This window comes from Pristis pectinata, chromosome 5, assembly GCF_009764475.1.
Source record: "Pristis pectinata isolate sPriPec2 chromosome 5, sPriPec2.1.pri, whole genome shotgun sequence".
NCBI classification, from domain to species: domain Eukaryota; kingdom Metazoa; phylum Chordata; class Chondrichthyes; order Rhinopristiformes; family Pristidae; genus Pristis; species Pristis pectinata.
In genome coordinates, this window is record NC_067409.1 from 38,473,308 (window position 1) to 38,482,151 (window position 8,844).

Genomic DNA, 8,844 nt, shown 5'->3' on the forward strand with positions numbered 1-8,844 from the left:
TGCAGAGGAGATGTCAGGGGTAAGTTTTTACTCAGAGAGTGGTGAGTGTGTGGAATGGGCCGGTGGCAACGGTGGTGGAGGCGGATACGATAGGGTCTTTTAAGAGACTGTTGGATAGGAACATGGAGCTGAGGAAAATAGAGGGCTATGGGTAAGCCTAGTAATTTCTAGGGTAGGGACATGTTCAGCACAGCTTTGTGCGCCAAAGGGCCTGAATTGTGCTGTAGTTTTTCTACGTTTCTATGCTTCATTGTGTCAGGAGAGGAGAACTAGACTAACTCCAGAAAATCTTCTGTGTTGAATAAAGACTTTTATATCACCAGTTTCAGTGTCTCTCCAGTGACTCAGTCAGTCACAGCATTTGTATGACTCAAAACTGTGAAAATGGAGCAGTTATTGAGAGAGAACACAGAGGATGTAGATATATGAAATGCAGAGCTGTAGGACATGTCCGGAAGACCAGGTGGTGCTAATGGAGAGAGAAAAACTGACCCAATGTCACAAATTGACTGGGCAGTTCTGATACAGAGAAAATGAAATAGATCAGAGGTGGGAGTGGGATGGAAAATTAAAGTGACAAGCAATAGGAAGCTCAGAATCACCCTTGCAGACTGAATGCAGGTCCTCCATAAAGCGATCATCCAGTCTGTTTTTGGTTTCTCCAATGTAGAGGAGACCACATTATGAGCAGTGAATGCAGTACATTAAATTAGAATAAGTGCAAGTGAATTGTTGCATCACCTGGAAGAATTGTTTGGGTCTCTGGATGGTGGGAAGGCAAGAATTTGCAAGGGAAAGTGTTGTAAGAAAGAGAATAGTTGGTGAAGACAGAAGAGGGGACCAACGAATAGTCTCTACAAAATGCTGAAAGGGGAGGGGAAGTTATACCTGGTGGTGGAATCTCATTGAAGGCGGCAGAAATTATGAAGGATGGTCCATTGAATGTGAAGGCTGATGGGGTTGAAGGTGAGGACTATGGATATCCATCCTTGCTCTGTCTAGGAAGGTAGTAGGGTGGTAGCAGGTGGGAGGTGGGAGGTGAGAAATTGGATGGTGAAGGAAAAGATACAGAAAATAGATGAGTGGCAGTCAAGGGCTCTGTTAACTTTGGCAGAGGGGAATCCAAGGTTCAGGAGGACATCTCAGAGGCATCTGTGTGGAAAGTCTCATTATTGGAACAAATATGACAGAGGCGAAGGAACTGGGAGAATGGAATGGAGTCCTTCCAGGAGGCACAGTGGGAGGAAGTATAGTCAAGTTAATTGTGGAAGTCTGTGAGCTTGTAATGGATGTCTGTTACTGGCCTATCTCATGAGATGGAGGCAGAGAAGTCCAGAAAGGGAAGGCAAGAATCTTAGCTGGACCATATATCCCTCCTCTACTCTCTCTGCAGCTTAAAACCAATTTATTTTCTCTTTTTCCCAGTTCTGATGACAGGTCTTTGATCTAAAACATTAACCCTTTTGCCACAGATGTTGACACTCCTGCTGAGCATTTCTGTTTCTTTTTCTGATTTTATTAGAGTTCGGCATCTGCAGTTGTTTAATTTTCTGGACAAACCACTTTCAAATGAGCCAACGTTAGAATAAATGACTTCCATAGTGCTTTGTAATTATATGGAATGGTGAAGGAATTTAAACTTTAAAACTTTAATTCATAACTCATTGAAATTAAAAATGATTAGGTTCTCAATGATATCTCAATAACATCTAAAATTTAGGTCAAGGCTTTTACAAAGTTTCTCATTGATTTTTTGTTTTACATACACGTCCTGTGTATTTTTATAAGCTGTGTATTTTCTCATCATGCATTTAAAATTAATTTCAATAAAATGTGCATAGGAGATTAGCAGGCAAACAGAGAAAAAGATTCAAAGACGTGTCCTAAACTTGTTTTAAACATTGAACATCCCCACCAACTCCTGTGAGTCTTTGGCACAGGAACACTGAGGAGAACGTACTGAGAATCTTGAGTCCATGCACTGAGAGGACACAGGTGCCCTGCATAAACAGCAGAGGGGCACCACACCTCACAAATCACCAAACCACCCAAGCACCCAGCCACAATCTGCTCCATTTGTAGGAGAGTCTGTGGTTCCCATATTGGCCACATTAGCCATCTCAGAACACACAAAGCTGGAATGGAAGTAGGTCACCCTTGATCCCAAGGGACTGTCTAAGAAGAAGTTACTGATGTCTAGTTAAGTCGAGTTTATTGTCATGTGCACAAGTACAGTTGCTTGCTTGCAAACTTGCTTGCAGCAGCATCACAGGCATGTAGCACATGTCACATGTTGCAGCCTAAAAGGAGTTCATGATATGAATGCTGAAGGTAACAGTGACCCCGAAGCCTCAGTCAGAGCTATGGATGCCCTGGCGCAAGACTGGTGTGTCTCGCATAAGTCAATGACTTCCTCCCCAAACAGGGTGGGCCATGTGTAGAGCTATTGCAGGAGAAGTCCTCTCTGAAAATCCGCCATGGGTTTGCCTCCTGCACAATGCCCTCCTCTCCTTCCCTGTTCTGAAAGCTGCTCCAGCTTCTGCTGGCTGCCTTGACATCTGTTCCTGTTTCTTTGCTATTCTCTTGTCCGCTGTAGCCTGAAGGCAGCCTAAGAGATCACCCTACAGCTAAACCATCTGCAAATCAGCTGATTAATATTCATGATTAGAAATTTCTTTCTCTGCTTGGACCAAGTGGAATTTCCAGAGTGAGAACAAACTCAAAACAAAATTCCAGGAGGTGACCAACAGCCAAAAATGATAAACCATCTATCAATTCATGATCCCTTTAAATTGTTCCCGACAGGGATCTTCTTGCCTCAGGCATCACTTCAAAGAATTTTTTTTGAAAAATGAAAATAATAAATTAAAAAATAACAATGTTAAAATATGAAAAATAATATAAACTACATAAGTAAAATAATAAAAATAAAGATAATAAATCCTATTAAATAAAATAAACAATATAAAGACATATATTGCATAAAATAAATAATACAAATAAAATAGAAAAATAATATTCTGTCCAGAAAGTAATCCCACATGCATTCTTGATGAAATGAGGTGAGTGAAATACTTCTAACTGGAAATGTGGGTGTATTGAGCTGGCAGAATCTCTTCTGTTCCTCCTGACCTTGAGTACATTAAAGGCACCTTACACTGGGATTCAGCCATTCATGCCTTGCCTTGTCTCCTAAACTTGGGAGCCCAAAAAAGTGTGGTTAAAGTAGAATCATTGTTAAAGTAAAAGGCACAAAGCCTCATTAAGGTATTAAAATGACCAATTCATCTCCTGAGAATGGATTTGTCACCTGCCCCCTTGTCATCTCTTAAAACTGGACATATTCAATGCACCCACACCTGAGATCAGACTGGCAGCCCTGTACATCAAAGCAGCATTTAATCGAGAGTGACATCAAGGAGCTCTGGTAGAACTGAAGCCAACGGCCATCAAGGGGAAAGCATTTGTAGGGTTGGAATCATAATTCACACAAAGAAAGGTGATTGCAGTTGTTGGAGTTTGATTATCCCCCTCTCAGGACTCCACAGCAGGAGCTCCTCAGGGCAGGGCATCTTCAACTGCTTCATCAATGACCAGTTTTCCATCATAATGTCAGAAGCGGAAACGTTCACTGATGATTGCACAACATTCAATTCCATTCACAGCTCCTTCACCAAATGAAGCAACTATTGCCTGCATGCAGCAAGTCTTAGAGAACATTCAGGCATGGCCTGAAATGTGACAAGTAACATCTATGCCATAAAATATGCCAGGCAAAGATCATCTCTTGATATTCAACACATTATCACAACCTAGAGCCCCACCAACAACATCCTGGCAGTCACCATTAACCAAAAACTCAACTGGACCAGCCACATAAATTGTGACTATGAGAGCAGGTCAAAGATCAGGTTTCCTGTGAAAAGTGACTCACCTCCTGATATGCCAAAATATTTTCCACCATCTACAAGGCACATATCTGGAGTGTGATGGAATCCTCTCAACTTGCCTACATGAGTACAGTTCCAACAATGCTCAAGAAGCACAACACCATCTGAACAAATTAACCCACTAATTGGTACTCCATCTATCACCTGAAACATTCATTCCCTTCACAATAGCTGTTTTGTGTACCATCACAAAATTCACTGTGGTTACTCGACAGACTACTATGGCAGCACCTCCCAAACTTTCAACCTGCATCACCAAGAAGGACAAGGCAGCAGGCTCATGGGAACACCTCCACCTGCAGTTTCCCCTCCAATTTGCACACTATCCTGACTTGGAACTAAATCACCAGCTCTTCATAATAGTTGGGTCTAAATCCTGGAACTCCCTCCTCGACATGGGAGTACCTTCACCAGAAGGACTGCAGTGTTTCAGAAAGACAGCTCACCACCACTTTCTCAAGGGCAATTAGGGATTGCCACCATTGCCTAAATACCAAAATATGAATAAAAAGATTGGCTCCTGTTTCAGAACTTGACTTCCCCCATTTACCACATGATCAGATCTATCAATGTTCAAATGATCCCTTTTCTTTCTCCTCCCATATGAAATACTTTTTAAACATGAGGAGGTTTTATGCCTCCAGCACTCTACTCAGGCTGTCCATTCAAGAATCTCACCACACTCCAGCTGAATAAAAATCTTTAACTTCCCTTTATTTTTTTTAACCTGTTACCTTAAATTTATGCCTTCCTATTACTAAACTTCTTGCCAAAGGAAATAGATTTTTTTAATTTTATCTGGGTTTCCTATAACTTTATATACCTCAATTAAACCTGCCCTCAGCCTTTTCCATTCTAAAGAAACCTACTTTAAACAAATCAATTCTTCCTTATCTCCTTCTTTATCCTTAACAGCATCCTTGTGAATCTCTGTTGTTCCCTCTCTGGTGTGATCACATTCTACCAGTGGCGTGGGAACCAGAAAACAGTACTCTAGATATGGTCTCACCAATCTTTTTTGTAATTTTAGATAATTTCCCATTGTTAAATTCTATACTTCATACAATAATTAAAAAACTCCCATTGGCTTTCTTAACTGTCTTATCTTTGTACTGCTGCTTCAGGGATGTTACAAGACATCTTTGTCGGGAAATCGGATTTCATCTTTATTTAGTAGCTGCCATGTCAAACACTCAATCAGTTGATCTTCCGTAAAAAATTGTGAAATTAGGAAAATTTACTTTTTAAAAATTGTTAGGGTAGTTTTCAGGGAATAGAGGGATACTGATCATGTGTTGACAGATAGGTTTCGTTAGATTGGCATCATGGTCGGCATAGACATGGTGGGCTGAAGGGCCCCTTCCTGTGCTATACTGTTCTATGTCCTATGTTCACCCTGCTTGCTGCATTAAAGCAGAATGTGCGTGATTCCCAACAGTAGCTGCCTGCAGATTGCAGATGCTGCATCATTGCAGCTAGGAAATGTTGGATGGTGGTCAAGATCTTAAAAGGAGCAATCTCCGTGGCAACCAGAGCAGCTGTATAAAAGGGTCATGTTGAGATGGGGAGTAACGCTGAAGGTGGAGTGTCGAGGAGGAGGGGGAAGCACATGAGATCAATGTGAGTGGCTTCAACCAATTCCTGCCATAATTGTCAGTGCAGGATGAGAGCTATGTGAGTGGCCCAAGCCACAATGAGCCGCTGTCTCATCGATCTACAGAGATTTGCAATATATATCTCTGCTGTGCATAGTTGCAATAAGTACTATGAGATCCACTAATAGTATTGAAGTATGGAAGATTAAAAAGTCAAGCAGGCAGATATACACAGCAATACAGAGATGTCCCAGTGAAGATCTGTTAACTCATGTCTGCATGCTGACTGGCTGTGGGGATTTCTCCTTATTTTAGTGGATGTTATAGACTAAAGTAGTAGGATATTATTGCTCTAAGGTATTGCAAAAATGGGTGTCGCACACATTGATGACATTAGATGTATAACTGATGCTGGAGCAAGGTCAGATGTGATGAGGTGAATTGCACTCAGAAGTGTGACACCAAAAAAAAGGTCACTGATGCATTAAAATGTGTGTAAGATGGTATTTATGCACAAATTATACTTAAGAAATGGTCAAATTTCTAGATAGTGCTCCCTCTATTCCTCCATACTTCCATTTTACTATTTATTGTGTATACTCTTGCCTACTCTTCTTTCTACTTGACCAATCAACTGATTCTTACATCTGTCTTCAGTTTCCTTCCATGCTTTCAATCACAGAGCCATATTTTGCGTCAGTTCTAGATATACAAATTAGCTTACGGATTTATTAGAAAAATGATACTCACAGACAAGAAACATACTGACACATGATGAAACTTCACATTAGAGTTGTTGGGCTCAGTGCCAAGAAAATCAATCCTGTGTCATGTTAAATCTGTATTTATATCATGCAAGGCATGGATATGATGGGCAAATAGCCTCCTTCTGTACAATTAATTGTTATAACTCCATAAGGGAACCTTTAACTTCTGATCTAATTTTACCATCTTTTCCTGAGTAGTGTTGGCAACAGACTTTGACTTTTAAATATAAAATGGAATCTTTAACAAAAATTAATTTCCTCAATGCAGCCTTTTTCTGAATACGTTCCTCACATGTTAATGCACATCCAATTTACATTCAAGGACCATTTAAAGAGTATTTTTATTTCGTTCTTGCAGGTTGTGAATTAACTGGAATTGAAAGCCTTACTGAACATTGCACAGCATTTCCATATGAAAAAGGCCACATTTCATCACCCACCAGAAAGTATTTGTGATTGGTTTACTCTTTCCATAGAACCATACAGCACAAAACAGGCCCTTCGGCCCACCATGTTGTGCCGTCCATCAAACCACCCTCACACTATCTAACCCTTTCCTCCCACATATCCCTCTATCTCACATTCCTCCATATGTCTATCCAACAAACTCTTGAACCTGTCCAATGTATCTGCCTCCACCACCACCCCAGGCAGTGCATTCCATGCACCAACCACTCTCTGGGTGAAAAACCTCCCCCTGACATCTCCCCTGAACCTCCCACCCATAACCTTAAAGCCATGCCCTCTTGTCTTGAGCATTGGTGCCCTGGGAAGGAGGCACTGACTGTCTACTCTATCTATTCCTCTCAATATTTTATATATCTCAATCATGTCTCCTCTCATCCTCCTCCTTTCCAGTGAATAAAGCCCTAGCACCTTAAGTCTCTCCTCATATTCCATACGCTCTAATCCAAGCAGCATCCTGCTAAATCTCCTCTGCACCCTCTCCAACGCCTCCACATCCTTCCTATAATGCGGCGACCAGAACTGAACATAGTACTCTAAGTGTGGTCTAACTAGAGTTTTGTAAAGCTGCATCATCACTTCGCAGCTCTTAAACTCAATCTCAGGATTTATGAAAGCTAACATCCCATAGGCCTTCTTAACTGCTCTATCCACCTGTGAGGCAACTTTCAGTGAACTGTGAATATGAACCTCCAGATCCCTCTGCTCCTCTATACTGCCAAGTACCTTGCCACTTACCCTGTACTCTGCCCTGGAGTTTGTCCTTCCAAAGTGTACCACCTCACACTTCTCCGGATTGAACTCCATCTGCATCCTATCAATATCCCTCTGTAAGCTCCGACAGCCCTCCACACTATCCACAACACCGCTGATCTTAGTGTCGTCCGCAAACTTACTAAACCAGCCTTCCACCCCCTCATCTAAGTCATCTATAAATATCACAAATTTCAGTCATGAATCCACCAAGTTTTAAAATTTGAGGTAACTATCTTGTTTTGCCTCACTGAATCTTGCTTAATCTTGGCAAAAAATAACCAATGATGACTACTGCACCACAAAGACAGACGAGTCCTTTCAACACTGCAACCAAAATCCCAGGCAGTAATTTTCTGGTCTCAAGAAATGATTTATGAATAATAGTAATCAACATAGAAGGGGTCAGAAAAAAAAAGAAAAATAAGGACTTCACATATGACTTACCTTTGCACAATGACAAGATAAAATAGTTATTTTGCAAGTAACAATAATCCCACAATAGTAAATGAACTACAAGTTAATTCATTTTTATGATGTTTATTGGTTTCTGTGTGGCCTGGGAATGCTGGCTTAAAAACAAGCAACCAGCTTGTTCTTAGGTCCTAATTCTGCCCTATCTGTGGATAAAACAAATCGATAAAGTAGTAGGACAGAAACATAGGGGAAAAAAAAATAAGGACACCGAGAACAACAAAAAAAGAGGAACTTCGGAATTGGGAAATCTGGCAGTCAGCCATCAGTGCAGGCAATGGTGATGTGAACAAAATACACTCAAATAATAGCTCAACTAGTTTGCCTTTTGATGACCTACTAAATTGGATATAAGGGAAATATCCCTTTTCAGTGCATCTCCAAGTGAAGTTAAGAGTGGTGCATTAATCCATTACAGAAATGATGAAAGATTTCAGGAAATCTCATTAGTTGGAATGTCCATTAAATATAAGATAAAATTAGCCAGCACCAGTTAGAATTTAGCTTTAGATTGCAAATACTGATTCAAGAAAATCAGTAAAGTGACAGTCTTTATTCATTTTTAACTTTTATTCAAATTCATTGAGAAAAATGTTGGCAGAAGTTTAAACACTAAATGAACCTCACTCGCCTTGGAGTTATTGGACAGTAATAACTAACTTGTAGAACAATTTTTATTTCACAGAGAAGCAAATTAGACTAATATTTAAAATGAATAGCAGACAAACCATGTAGAAACGTTTGGCCTGATGAATGTGACATTTTCCAGGGGTAGTACACAAACAAGCTGAAATAGCATGTGGTTATGTTTGTGGGAGAGTTCTAGTTCTGGCAGAGGTA